Here is a 15,755-nt window from a genome sequence, read left to right as displayed (position 1 = left end):
CTGCCCCTGCCTTGCGCCTTCCATGCCCAGTTCCGCCCCCTCCCCCGAACATGCTGCACCTTCACTCCACGCCCTCACTCTTCCCCCCTTCTCCCCCCCCAGTGCCTCCTGACACAGCGAACAGCTGATCTGTGGCAGGCAGTAGGCACTGGAGGGAGGGGAAGGTTCTGGAATGAGGAGTCAGGGTGCGGGAGAGGGTCAGGGCTCTGGGCTGGGGGTGCAGGCTCTGGGGTGGGGCTGGGGATGAGGGGTTTGGGGTGCAGGAGGGGCTCCAGGTTTGCGGGGGTCAGGGCTGGGGCAGGGCTCTGGGCTGGGGGTGCAGGCTCTGGGGGAATGCAGGAGGGGCTCCAGGTTGGGAGGGGTTAGGGTGTGGGACGGGTGCAGGGCTTTGGGCTGTGGGTACAGGCTCTGGGGTGGGGCTGGGGATGAGAGGTTTGGGGTACAGGAGGGGCTCAGGGCTGGGGCAGGGGGTTGGGGTGCAGGAGGGGGCAGGGCTCTGGGTTGCGGGTGCAGGCTCTGGGGTGGGGCCTGGGGATGAAGGGTTTGGGGTGCAGGTGGGGCTCCAGGTTGGGAGAGGCTCAGGGCTGGGGCAAGGGGTTGGAGTGCAGGGTTGAGGGTTGCGGGGTGGGGCTGGGAATTGAGGGGTTCAGGGTGTGTGTGGGGACTCAGGGCTGGGGCGGGGGGTTGGAGTGCAGGAGGGGTCAGGGCTCGGGTTGCAGGCTCTGGGGTGGGGTCAGAGATGAGGGATTTGGGGTGCAGGAGGGGCTCTGGGTTTGGGGGGGCTCAGGGCTGCGGCAGGGGATTGGGGCATGAGGTTTGGGTGAGGACTTACCTCCAGGGGCTCCCGGTCAGTGGCGCAGTCAGGGTGCAGAGGCAGGCTTCCCATCTGTCCTGGCACTGCAGAATGCACTGCACCCCAGAAGCGGCCAGCAGTAGGTCCATCTCCTAGGCAGAGGTGCGTGGCTCTTGCCCGCAGGCACTGCCCTGCCCCCCCAGCTCCCATTGGCTGGGAACCGGCTAATGGGAGTGTGGAACCGATGCTCGGGGCACGGGCAGTGCATGGAGCCTCTTGGCTCCCCTGCCTAGACTCTGGACCTGTTGCTGGCTGCTTCTGGGGCACAGTGTGGTGTCTGAACAGATAGGCACTAGCCTGCCTTAGCTGGGCATCACCGTTGATGGGACTTAGAATCATAGAATATCAGAGTTGGAAGGGACCTCAGGAGGTCATCTAGTCCAACTCCCTGCTCAAAGCAGGACCAGTCCCCAATTTTTGCCCCAGATCCCTAAATGGCCCCCTCAAGGATTGAACTCACAACCCTGGGTTTAGCAGGCCAATGCTCAAACCACGGAGCTATCCCTCCTTCTAACATCCTGGTCAGCAGTGCTGACCAGAGCCATTAGGGTCCCTGGGTGCTGAGCAAGGTGACCCAGGGCCTTACATGCCACGACCCAATACTGGGCCGCGACCCGAACTTTGAAAAACACTGGTGTAGACCAATGCAAAGAATTAATTTAGTTTCTCCACAATGGCCTTTGTCATAAATATAAAGGGAAGGGTAAACCCCTTTGAAATCCCTCCTGGCCAGGGGAAAGCTCCTCTCACCTGTAAAGGGTTAAGAAGCTAAAGGTAACCTCGCTGGCACCTGACCAAAATGACCAATGAGGAGACAAGATACTTTCAAAAGCTGGGAGGAGGGAGAGAAACAAAGGGTCTGTGTCTGTCTGTAGTCGTCTTGGCCAGGGACAGAACAGGAATGGAGTCTTAGAACTTTTAGTAAGTAATCTAGCTAGGTATGTGTTAGATTATGATTTCTTTAAATGGCTGAGAAAAGAATTGTGCTGAATAGAATAACTATTTCTGTCTGTGTATCTTTTTTTGTAACTTAAGGTTTTGCCTAGAGGGGTTCTCTATGTTTTTGAATCTAATTACCCTGTAAGATATCTACCATCCTGATTTTACAGGGGGGGATTTCTTTATTTCTATTTACTTCTATTTTTTATTAAAAGTCTTCTTGTAAAACACTGAATGCTTTTTCATTGTTCTCAGATCCAAGGGTTTGGGTCTGTGGTCACCTATGCAAATTGGTGAGGCTTTTTATCCAACATTTCCCAGGAAAGGGGGGGTGGAAGTGTTGGGAGGATTGTTCATTGTTCTTAAGATCCAAGGGTCTGGGTCTGTAGTCCCCTAGGCAAATTGGTGAGGCTTTTTACCAAACCTTGTCCAGGAAGTGGGGTGCAAGGTTTTGGGAAGTATTTTGGGGGGAAGGACGCGTCCAAACAGCTCTTCCCCAGTAACCAGTATTAGTTTGGTGGTGGTAGCGGCCAGTCCAAGGATAACGGGGGTAATATTTTGTACCTTGGGGAAGTTTTGACCTAAGCTGGTAAAGATAAGCTTAGGAGGGTTTTCATGCAGGTCCCCACATCTGTACCCTAGAGTTCAGAGTGGGGGAGGAACCTTGACAGCCTTGTTTTCCTTGAGTGCTGCGTTAGCACCTTGATCGTTCAGTGGCCCCACTGATTGTTTGGCAGGCTTCCTGCTTCTGATGAACTTAAAGAAATTCTTACTGTTCGTTTTTGTGTGTGTTGCTAGTTGCTCTTCAAAATGTTTTTTGGCCTGCCTACTTATACTTTTACACTTGACTGGCCAGACTTTGTTTCTTTCTATTTTCCTCAGTAGGATTTGACTTCCAGTTTTGAAAGGATGTCTTTTTGTCTTTAACTGCCTCTTTTACTCTGCTGTTTAGCCATGGTGGCATTTTTTTGGGTCCTCTTACTGTTTTTATTTTATTTTTAAATTTGGGGGTATGCATTTAGTTTGAGGTTCTGGTGTTTTTAAATGGTTTCCATGCAGCTTGCAGGCATTTCACCCTGGTGACTGTTTCTCTTCATTTAACTAGCTTCCTTATTTTTGTTTCCCCCTTTCGGAAGTTAAATACCAATGCATCTTTGGTATTTCACCCCTATAAGGATGTTAAATTTAATTATGCTATGATCTCTCTTTCTGCGTGTTCAGCTATATTCACCTCTTGGACCAGATCCTGTGCTTCACTTAGGACTAAATCAAGAATTGCCTCTCCCTTTGTGGTTCCAGGGCTAGCTGTTCCAAAACAGCAATTATTCATGGTGTCTAGACATTTTATCTCTGCTTTCCGTCCTGAGATGACATGTACCCAGTCAGTATTGGGATAGTCAAAATCTCCCATTATTATTGGATTTTTTGTTTTTGTAGCCTCTCTAATCTTCCTGAGCATTTCACAATCAATATCACCAGCCTGATCAGGTGGTTGGTAGTATATTGCTCCTGCTATACTCTTAGAAATTCCAGGCTTGAAAAATATCCATAGAGATTCTATGGTATAGTTTGATTAATTTAAGAATTGGACTCTACTTTCTTTCATATGTAGTGTCACTCCCCCACTATTGCATCTTACTCTGTCATGCCTATCTATTTTGTACCCTGGTATTACCAGTATCCCATTGCAGAAACTTGGTGGAACAACGATAATCAATGCTTATTTTATCAATTTAATAATTTAATACCAGGCACTCAAGTTCACCCATGTTAGTATTTACACTGCTATCATTTATATACAAGCACTTATAAAATTTGTCAGTATTTAGTTGTCTGCTTTTATGTGATGTAATTGAATGGGACTCTTTTAAATATGACTATTTCTCTTCAGTTTCTGCTTTGGCAAGGCACTTCATTTGCCTCATCAGCCTCGCCATTTGTCCTGGGGTGGGGGGCAGAGGGAGAAGCACGGGGAGCTGGAGTAAGTCAGTTCTAGTCTGGAGGTTTTTAATTCTTTGCTTTGGTTTATTTTTTCCATATTTACAAGGTGGTCCTCAGCGTAGACCTGAGTAGTTCTCTTATGCAAAAAAGAAAATCCACAACACAAAAGAAATACGTTTCCTTTCCTCCTCCCTGGGCGTTGCCTTATTATGCTGGTTTCTGGTTACCAGCTCTTCCCCAAACAGAAATAAACTTGCATCCGATGAAGTGAGCTGTAGCTCACGAAAGCTCATGCTCAAATAAATTGGTTAGTCTCTAAGGTGCCACAAGTACTCCTTTTCTTTTTGCGAATACAGACTAACACGGCTGTTTCTCTGAAACCAGAAATAAACTTGATTGTTTCCCTTGGAGGGATGAGAACAGTCTTTCACCCAGGAGAAGCCTTTTCTCTCTGCTGCCCTTAACCCTGCTGCAGCTTGTTTCTTTTCTCTCCTACCCCTGCCCCTTCCCCCGCCACCAAAAGAGAGTTTCTGAAAGATCAGGGACAGTGCTTAACTGAACTCAGGTGTCTCTAATTAACATGAGGTAATCTCTTTTCAGCTCATGGGGAAAAGGGCCTTCATGGTTCTAGGACTGATAAACTTGCCATCCACCACTCTCTCATAGCTGTCAGGTCTGACTTTGTCACACTACCTGTACTTCATCAGTTTCTATCTTCTCCTCTTTTATTGGATACAGGATATAACAAACTAGTTTTGCCAATTTGGATAAATGTTATAGCCAATATAGAACGGAATCTAATAGGATAAACCTTTTATATTGAGCCAGGAAGCTCAAGCTTACTTATTTTAATGGTGGTTCTTTCCAGATCAATTTTTAACTTGGACAGTATTTCTCAGATCAGGACACTTGCTTATTATTAACAATTCAACAATTTCTTATTCACCCGGAACCACATTAGTACACAATTAGCAGATCACCACTCAAGTGTAGACACAACCAATGTTCTAGGCCTGTACTATGTACATAATGCAGTCTTACAAACAGTCATCAGAAATTAGAGCTAAGATTCAGCAGTTATACCAAGGAATAATGCAAGGTACCAAGATTTCTTATTACATTTACTCATGCTCATCTATCCTCAATTCTTTGGTGCCTAACACGCTTATCATGCTTCCAAAGATGCACTTGTCTTTAAGGCTGTGGTTACCAATGGATTATCAAAAGCAATTGCTTAAAGTTATTGTTTCAAACTCTTAGACCAATTTGTTTGGATTTATAAAGGAGTTAATAACTAAAATATGGTTAGGTGAGGTCTCACTAGAGAGACTTAGCAAGATAATCTACAGTTATCTATATTAAAGAAATAGATGTGAAATCTGTGAAATGAAATCTCACCACTTGTTCCTATCCTCTTAACCCTGGAATGCGGGAGAGTCCTTTCCATATAACTGGGCCAGGCATTGGTTGCACTTAGGATTCTGCAGCTTTTTGTTGGGTTCAGTCAACTCTCCTGACTGAGCATACGGAGACCACAGTTTTATCCACCGTCATTTCAGAACTCCTTGGAGAGGGCCAGCCTCTGATTTCTATTGGACAAGTTACCCCAAGTGAATGCTCGGATTTCAGCTCTCTGTTTCTCTGCTGCTTCCATTTGTATCCGGCAGATGGCATTAGTGTATAATAAATTTCTTCAGTTCTTTTCTTATTGGAGGCATTTTAAGTTTTGTTCATTTCATTCATTTCATGTTTGATTCATTTCAAGGATTGTATTTCATTATTAGCCCCAACGGTCAGTCAGGATCTCCCTTTTAAGCAATTTTCCAAAGTTATAATCTGGTTTATATCTTTTAACATTCCTTCTTCCTTGTGTCAGAAAATTCCTATTACTTCTAGAGCTAACATTTCTTTACAATGAAAACCAACAACATCCCTTCTAAATTTGGAGGACATATTCCATATATTCTTTGATTGTACATCAGAATTTCTCATTATTTAAGACTTACAATAGAACAAGGGACATTATGAACATATAAAAGGATATAGATTAGACTCACAAGGCAAACAAATGTTTTCTAACTTGGGGTGAATGATTATACATGTCATACTTGATTTACAAGGAAAACAATGAATAGTTTATTATTTGGGGAGAAAACATGGCTTGGATTTCTTGGGGTAACAGGTAGTTTGCCTAATTTGACCATCAGTCTTACAGCCAGTAATTTCTGATTTGCTTAGCTTGCAGCTTCCCCACTCATCTCTGAATTTAGTCACAATGTTCAATGAGACACTTTGCATAGGAAAGCAGGGTATGACCCAGACTTGGTAACTTGGAGTTTTTTTTTAGCTATATTTGGAGGGAGGAAGAGGTTTTATCCATATGCAATTTGAGAGATTCTTGACTAGGTGATTAAGTTTATATTCTTGGGGAGAGGAACTCCCAACTTTGGCTGATCTTTGGGTCCTTAGACAAAATATCTCAGATGATATGAACCATTTTCTTATGGTCTTAACTTCTTAGGAGGATCCTATTCTTGGATAAACAGAGGTGGATAGCATTTTTAATTTTTGAGGGCCAGAAGGAATCAGCAATTATTAATCATTCAAGGCATTATCTGTTCTATATATCCCTTACACATCCCAGTAGCTTAAGCACACTCTTTCCCAGCACTTCTCATTGTGTGGGCACTCTGGTTTAAAGTTTCTGCTCTCCGGGACATGTGATAATTGAAGCAAATAAATACAGACTTTACAGAAGGTGTTCTAAAACCAATCTTTTGACAGTACAGATCTGGGCAGAACAATAAATATCTGTACGTCATTCGCTGCCTCAGTATCCTCAACACTCTTAAGCATTCTTTGGGATTTGGGTCAGTGTCTTTTCAGGGCTCCAGGTCCCCTGTGTTGGGCATCACTACCACAGCTCATGGTAGGGGGCATCAAAAAGTGAATGATTTTTGTTTCAGTTCCATTTAATTTGACGAGAAAAATGTGTTTGAAAATTTTAGGAAAATTCTCACATTTCAACCGGCCCTAGCTGTAGCCAAATATTTTTTTATTGTACTCTTACCCACTAGAATTTAGGATGAATATTTCTGCTTTAAATCCCAGACTGGCCTCCAGTTACCTTAGCTTGTAGTATGCTCCTGCAGCTGAGCAGAGGTGTTTGCATTAGCTAAACTGCCTTTTCCCCCTAGAGACCAGGTCACCCCTTTGAACTTCAATCTTTGCTAGGATGAGGTGTAACAGTCCTGAAGTCACTGAGCTTAGCATTGCAATGGTGTAGGGTTTATAGTGCTACCAAAACAAGCCATTAATTTGCTCTAGTACATATCCACTTATGGAGTCTAATCCTTTGTTGTTTGCATACTTACAAGGAAATGTAAATTGACCATGCACAGTGCATTTAAATTTACTTACATTTGCATTGAGCTGGCCTGGGAAATATGAAATAATTGTTAAATACAAAGAAACATTACTTTGTGCAGGTCTCTACAATACTATAACTGTCTAATGCCTTTTGTTGCCTGCAGTCAAATCTGTGACTGAGATGGAATAGAGACTTTGGAGCATACAAAAGTATGGTTTCAGAGTAACAGCTGTGTTAGTCTGTATTCGCAAAAAGAAAAGGAGTACTTGTGGCACCTTAGAGACTAACCAATTTATTTGAGCATGAGCTTTCGTGAGCTACAACTCACTTCATCGGATGCATACTGTGGAAACTGCAGAAGACATTATATACACAGAGACCATGAAACAATACCTCCTCCCACCCCACTCTCCTGCTGGTAATAGCTTATCTAAAGTGATCATCAAGTTGGGCCATTTCCAGCACAAATCCAGGTTTTCTCACCCTCTGTCCCCCCCGCCCCCTCCAAACTCACTCTCCTGCTGGTAATAGCCCATCCAAAGTGATCACTCTCTTTAAAATGTGTATGATAATCAAGGTGGGCCATTTCCAGCACAAATCCAGGTTTTCTCACCCCCCCATCCCCCTCCAAAAACCACACACACAAACTCACTCTCCTGCTGGTAATAGCTCATCCAAAGCGACCACTCTCCCTACAATGTGCATGATAATGAAGGTGGGCCATTTCCAGCACAAATATAGGTTTTCTCACCCCCCCACCCCCATACACCCACAAACTCACTCTCCTGTTGGCAATAGCTCATCCAAACTGACCACTCTCCTTACAATGTGCATGATAATCAAGGTGGGCCATTTCCAGCATAAATCCAAGTTTAACCAGAACGTCGGGGGGGGGGGGGGTAGAAAAAAACAAGGGGAAATAGGCTACCTTGCATAATGACTTAGCCACTCCCAGTCTCTATTTAAGCCTGAATTAATAGTATCCAATTTGCAAATGAATTCCAATTCAGCAGTTTCTTGCTAGAGTCTGGATTTGAAGTTTTTTTTTGTTGTAAGATAGCGACCTTCATGTCTGTGATTGCGTGACCAGAGAGATTGAAGTGTTCTCCGACTGGTTTATGAATGTTATAATTCTTGACATCTGATTTGTGTCCATTTATTCTTTTACGTAGAGATTGTCCAGTTTGACCAATGTACATGGCAGAGGGGCATTGCTGGTACATGATGGCATATATCACATTGGTGGATGTGCAGGTGAACGAGCCTCTGATAGTGTGGCTGATGTTATTAGGCCCTTTGATGGTGTCCCCTGAATAGATATGTGGGCACAGTTGGCAACGGGCTTTGTTGCAAGGATAGATTCCTGGGTTAGTGGTTCTGTTGTGTGGTATGTGGTTGTTGGTGAGTATTTGCTTCAGGTTGTGGGGCTGTCTGTATGCAAGGACTGGCCTGTCTCCCAAGATTTGTGAGAGTGTTGGGTCATCCTTCAGGATAGGTTGTAGATCCTTAATAATGCGTTGGAGGGGTTTTAGTTGGGGGCTGAAGGTGACGGCTAGTGGCGTTCTGTTATTTTCTTTGTTGGCCTGCCCTGTAGTAGGTGACTTCTGAGAACTCTTCTGGCTCTATCAATCTGTTTCTTCACTTCCGCAGGTGGGTATTGTAGTTGTAAGAATGCTTGATAGAGATCTTGTAGGTGTTTGTCTCTGTCTGAGGGGTTGGAGCAAATGCGGTTGTATTGCAGAGCTTGGCTGTAGACGATGGATCGTGTGGTGTGGTCAGGGTGAAAGCTGGAGGCATGTAGGTAGGAATAGCAGTCAGTAGGTTTCCGGTATAGGATGGTGTTTATGTGACCATTGTTTATTAACACTGTAGTGTCCAGGAAGTGGATCTCTTGTGTGGACTGGACCAGGCTGAGGTTGATGGTGGGATGGAAATTGTTGAAATCATGGTGGAATTCCTCAAGGGCTTCTTTTCCATAGCGCAAGTAGAGTAGGGGCGTTAGGGGCCGAGAGCTGAGGAAGCGTTGTTCTAAGTCAGCCATAAAAATGTTGGCATACTGTGGGGCCATGCGGGTACCCATAGCAGTGCCGCTGATCTGAAGGTATACATTGTCCCCAAATGTAAAATAGTTATGGGTAAGGACAAAGTCACAAAGTTCAGCCACCAGGTTAGCCGTGACACTATCGGGGATAGTGTTCTTGACAGCTTGTAGTCCATCTTTGTGTGGAATGTTGGTGTAGAGGGCTTCTACATCCGTAGTGGCCAAGATGGTGTTATCAGGAAGATCACCGATGGATTGTTGTTTCCTCAGGAAGTCAGTGGTGTCTCGAAGGTAGCTGGGAGTGCTGGTAGCGTAGGGCCTGAGGAGGGAGTCTACATAGCCAGACAATCCTGCTGTCGGGTGCCAATGCCTGAGATGATGGGGTGCCCAGGATTTCCAGGTTTATGGATCTTGGGTAGTAGATAGAATATCCCAGGTCGGGGTTCCAGGGGTGTGTCTGTGCGGATTTGATCTTGTGCTTTTTCAGGAAGTTTCTTGAGCAAATGCTGTAGTTGCTTTTGGTAACTCTCAGTGGGATCATAGGGTAATGGCTTGTAGAAAGTGGTGTTGGAGAGCTGCCGAGCAGCCTCTTGTTCATATTCCGACCTATTCATGATGACAACAGCACCTCCTTTGTCAGCCATTTTGATTACGATGTCAGAGTTGTTTCTGAGGCTCTGGATGGTTTTTGGAGGGGTTTGGGGGGGTGAGAAAACCTGGATTTGTGCTGGAAATGGCCCACCTTGATTATCATACACCTTTTAAAGAGAGTGGTCACTTTGGATGGGCTATTACCAGCAGGAGAGTGAGTTTGTGTGTGTGTGGGGGGGGGGCGGAGGGTGAGAAAACCTGGATTTGTGCTGGAAATGGCCCAACTTGATGATCACTTTAGATAAGCTATTACCAGCAGGAGAGTGGGGTGGGAGGAGGTATTGTTTCATGGTCTCTGTGTATATAATGTCTTCTGCAGTTTCCACAGTATGCATCTGATGAAGTGAGCTGTAGCTCACGAAAGCTCATGCTCAAATAAATTGGTTAGTCTCTAAGGTGCCACAAGTACTCCTTTTCTTTTTACAAAAGTATGGGTTTTTTTAATTTGTATTTTGAGTAAAGCCAAACCTATTGATTGATAGAGGATTAAGGGTCTAATGTGTGCAAAAATGACAATGTGGAAAGTATATGTAAACACACACAGATAGGCCTTTGTTGGTATCAGCATGGCTTTCAGGGAAAAGTGGATGAACAAGACACTGGAGCAGTTCATCACTGGGCATGGGATAATAGGATAAAAATCAAGATTAGATATGCAGGAATGTATAAGGCTTCAGTCAGAATGTTAAAGCAACAACAAAACCGACACCAACTGACCTACCACCCCCCCTTAAAATGTAAAAAGACCTTTTGGGGCAGTGAAGGGTATAAACCAGGGGTGGGCAAACTTTTTGGCCTGAGGGCCACATCGGGGTTGCAATACTTTATGGAGGGCTGGGTAGGGAAGGCTGTGCCTCCCCAAACAGCCTGGACCCCCCCATCCGCCCCCTCCCACTTCCTGCCCCCTGACTGCCCCCCTCAGAATCGCCGACACATCCAACCCTCTCCCGCCCCCGCTCCTTGTCTCCTGATTGCCCCCAGGTCCCCACCCCCTATCCAACCCCCCCATCCCCTGACTTCCCCGACACTAAATTCATGGAGGTTAAGTCCATTAATGGCTATTAGCCAGGATGGGTAAGGAATGGTGTCCCTAGCCTCTGTTTGTCAGAGGGTGGAGATGGATGGCAGGAGAGAGATCACTACATCATTACCTGTTAGGTTCACTCCCTCTGGGGCACCTGGCATTGGCCACTGTTGGTAGACAGGATACTGGGCTGGATGGACCTTTGGTCTGACCCAGTATGGCCATTCTTATGTTCTTATGAGAATAACTTGTTTGTTTGGTTCAGTGGCTGTAGTGGAAAAACCTCCAAAATATTTGTTTTGAACCTAAATTAATTTGTTTTTCTTGGTGAAATGAAAAATGTCATTCTGATTGAAGTGTTTTGAATGTTATATCAAAATGTTTTAAAGTGAAATGACTAAATTAAATGATATTTTGAAACTATTTAGACTTTTTAACCCCCCCCCCTTTTTTAAAAAAAAAATTCATCCAAAACTATAAGCCAAATTAACAAGTAGTTTTGGTCACTCCAAAACTGCCTTTTTGGCTGAAAAAATTCCCCTAGCTCTAATAATTCATATGCGGCAACCTGATTAGAGTTCCTGAGTTTGAGGAACGTTGCTTATTTAAATTAGGTCTTCAATGGGTGGATAAATAGAAGGTTTCAGATTCCAGGGCTGTTAATCCAGTAGGTTTGACAAACACCAAATTAACTTGGTAAAAACCAAAATGTATGAGTGAGGAAATGATGGTGTAGAAGGTGAGTCATGTGGAATTCCACTGATTTAGAGTCCATGGCCTTTATTAGCACTTCTGACCACTCTTACTCCCATCTCATCATCCCCCTCCCCCCACCCAAAAAAAAAAACCCCAAAAAACATTGGAATATGAGTCTACTTGCTGTAAGGGACCACAGCATAGGCAGTCTGCCCCAGCAGTCAGAGCTGAGTTGGTGTCCACAAGTCAAGGATGGCCACAAGACAGTAGTCAGTGGGCAAAGATCAGAGTAACTGCTGGAGCTGGAACTAATAAGCAAGAGTCAGAGTCAGGCTGGGGTTGGAGACCAGAGATAATACAAGCCTGGAATCAGGAGGCAAAAGTCAGGGTTGGAGTCAGGCTGAGGTCAGACTGGAATCAAGGCGCAGCCTACAGTGGCCTCAGACCAGAAAAGTCTGTGTGGTTCCCCAGACAACTACCCGCGTGCACACTCTAGGGTTATATAGTGCACTTGGCCAATCAGAGGGCTGCAGGGTGTTGCCACTGTAGACCCTGTGGTGCCTAATGGCCACAGTGCTCCTTGGATTTAGCTTTGCTATCATGTGGGGGGTGATGTGCCAATGTCAGCTGTCCCAGGCTCCACAGACCTGGCTTCTAGTCCCGTGGAGCCTTACTTTTGCTTTCGTGTATAGTTTGTTTATGCCTGGATATTGCAGTGTGACTAAGTTCAGGTATAATTTTTAGTATTACAGAATACTGAGGGTTTTAGTTCTATCTAATAGATTTGTTTTCTGTGTAACATGGAACATGAAAGATGCTAACGTTTAAAAATGTGTGTAGCTATTTTTTCTGTATGTTGTGTAATGCTTTGGCCTGTGAGAAAGAAGAGACTTATTATGCTTTCTAACTCATAAAAAACGATAAAGGGGGAAGTCGTAAGCATTTCTATAGCATTCTTTTCTGTAGTATCTGAATGCCTAGAAATATAGCAAACTTCATTAAATATAAATTTGTTTAAAAAATGCAAAAAACTTTTGATGTATGACAAGTTTCTATTTTTACTATATCAACTATATTTTACTAAGTGTATGAAGTTTTGTAACAGCTCTTGTTTTTTCTTTTTAATTGTATTCAGTTTTTCTTTGACTCTTTCCTTGACCTGTTACTCCTTCCCAGAAAACCAATGCCTATTTACTACTTCAGTTTACCTGGAGAGGCCAATCAGCATTGCTTTCACTTCTCCTTTCGGAGTTTCAGCATAAATGCAGAAATCTGAACAGTTTATGAGCGCAGGTAATTCTGGTGGTTTATGCTTGTCTAACAGTGCAACCAGCTTTTGGTGGAAATAGCTTGAACATTGTGATTCATAATTAAGGAGCTGCAATTCCAGCTACTCCTTCTGATCTGTCATGCTTGTTGTTTTTCTATATAACCACATGGCTGAGCTATTGTCACACTGGTCTGAAATTGGGATCTTCCTGTTAGAATTTTCAGGAGTATTTATATTTACCTTTGAATGAGAGGCTAGTTTTATTCATCTCTGGGCATCTTATTAAGAAATATTTAATTACACGGATGGTTTTAAATTGTGCCATTTTCATTATACACTTTCTAGCTATGGAATTATTATTGATTCATCTAGAGAACCTGTGTGCAAGGGATGCATTAACCAGATGATGTGTGGAAGGCAGACTTGTGTATTTTCTGCAAAAGAGAACAAATGATAAACTGCTAGAGAGAAATAAGCCTTTTCAAATCCAAAAGTGACAACACACTTTTAATATTTGAGTAGCTAAAATGCAGAAATTTGTTTGATTCAAAGACAGAGGGAAAACGGAGTCTAGGAGAACAAGCTGGCTCAGACAGGCTGTCTGCAACTGAACAACATAACAGAGCTAGAGACAACTTCAGAGCTATCAGCATAACACTCAGAGTTTAGTAGGTGGCTAAACTTCCCTGAAAGAATCTTTTGCACCCTTTGACATCTGGGCACCAGGATGCTTGCCAACCAAAAAGGAAGGGTGGCAGAATGTGTTGGAATGAATGGAACTCAGCATATCAATATACTACGGTATTTGTCTGATATGAGTATAGCTGAACTGTGTTTTAAATCAATAAGAACATAAGAATGGCCATACTGGGTTAGACGAAAGGTCCATCCAGCCCAGTATCCCGTCTACCAACAGTGGCCAATGCCAGGTGCCCCAGAGGGAGTGAACCTAACAGGTAATGATCAAGTGATCTCTCTCCTGCCATCCATCTCCGCCCTCTGACAAACAGAGGCTAGGGACACCATTCCTTACCCATCCTGGCTAATAGCCATTAATGGACTTAACCTCCATGAATTTATCCAGTTCTCTTTTAAACCCTGTTTATAGTTCTAGCCTTCACAACCTCCTCAGGCAAGGAGTTCCACAGATTGACTGTGCGCTGAGTAAAGAAGAACTTCCTTTTATTTGTTTTAAACCTGCTACCCATTAATTTCATTTGGTGGTCCCTAGTTCTTATATTATGGGAACAAGTAAATACTTTTTCCTTATTCACTTTCTCCACACCACTCGTGATTTTATATACCTCTATCATTTCCCCCCTTAGTCTCCTCTTTTCCAAGCTGAAAAGTCCCATCCTCCTTAATATCTCCTCATATGGGACCCGTTCCAACCCCCTAATCATTTTAGTTGCCCTTTTCTGAACCTTTTCTAATGCCAGTATATCTTTTGAGATGAGGGGACCACATCTGTACACAGTATTCAAGATGTGGGCATACCAGGGATTTATATAAGGGTAATAAGATATTCTCCGTCTTATTCTCTATCCCTTTTTTTAATGAAAATACAGAACAAGCAATTAAAATAACAAGGCTACTGTGTGAATACTCAGTTTTTTCTCTGATGTTTACTTAGCCCTGGTCTACTCTAGGACTTTAGGTCAAATTTAGCAGCGTTAAATCGATGTAAACCTGCACCCGTCCACACGATGAAGCCCTTTATTTCGACTTAAAGGGCTCTGTCATAAATATAAAGGGAAGGGTAAACCCCTTTGAAATCCCTCCTGGCCAGGGGAAAGCTCCTCTCACCTGTAAAGGGTTAAGAAGCTAAAGGTAACCCCGCTGGCACCTGACCAAAATGACCAATGAGGAGACAAGATACTTTCAAAAGCTGGGAGGAGGGAGAGAAACAAAGGGTCTGTGTCTGTCTGTAGTCGTCTTGGCCAGGGACAGAACAGGAATGGAGTCTTAGAACTTTTAGTAAGTAATCTAGCTAGGTATGTGTTAGATTATGATTTCTTTAAATGGCTGAGAAAAGAATTGTGCTGAATAGAATAACTACTTCTGTCTGTGTATCTTTTTTGTAACTTAAGGTTTTGCCTAGAGGGGTTCTCTATGTTTTTGAATCTAATTACCCTGTAAGATATCTACCATCCTGATTTTACAGGGGGGATTTCTTTATTTCTATTTACTTCTATTTTTTATTAAAAGTCTTCTTGTAAAACACTGAATGCTTTTTCATTGTTCTCAGATCCAAGGGTTTGGGTCTGTGGTCACCTATGCAAATTGGTGAGGCTTTTTATCCAACATTTCCCAGGAAAGGGGGGTGCAAGTGTTGGGAGGATTGTTCATTATTCTTAAGATCCAAGGGTCTGGGTCTGTAGTCACCTAGGCAAATTGGTGAGGCTTTTTACCAAACCTTGTCCAGGAAGTGGGGTGCAAGGTTTTGGGAAGTATTTTGGGGGGAAGGACGCGTCCAAACAGCTCTTCCCCAGTAACCAGTATTAGTTTGGTGGTGGTAGCGGCCAGTCCAAGGATAACGGATGTAATATTTTGTACCTTGGGGAAGTTTTGACCTAAGCTGGTAAAGATAAGCTTAGGAGGTTTTTCATGCAGGTCCCCACATCTGTACCCTAGAGTTCAGAGTGGGGGAGGAACCGTGACAGGCTCTTAAAATCGATTTCCTTACTCCACTCCTGACAAGTGGATTAGCGCTTAAATCAGCCTTGCCGGGTCGAATTTGGGGTACTGTGGACACAATCCGATGGTATTGGCCTCCGGGAGCTATCCCAGAGTGCTCCACTGTGACTGCTCTGGACAGCACTCTCAACTCAGATGCACTAGCCAGGTAGACAGGAAAAGAACCGCGAACTTTTGAATCTCATTTCCTGTTGGGCCAGCGTGGCAAGCTGCAGGTGACCATGCAGAGCTCATCAGCAGAGGTGACCATGATGGAGTCCCAGAATCGCAAAA

Source organism: Lepidochelys olivacea (genome assembly GCF_965140295.1).
Source record: "Lepidochelys olivacea isolate rLepOli2 genome assembly, chromosome: 5".
In the NCBI taxonomy this organism is placed as follows: Eukaryota; Metazoa; Chordata; order Testudines; family Cheloniidae; genus Lepidochelys; species Lepidochelys olivacea.
This window is presented reverse-complemented; position numbering follows the sequence as displayed.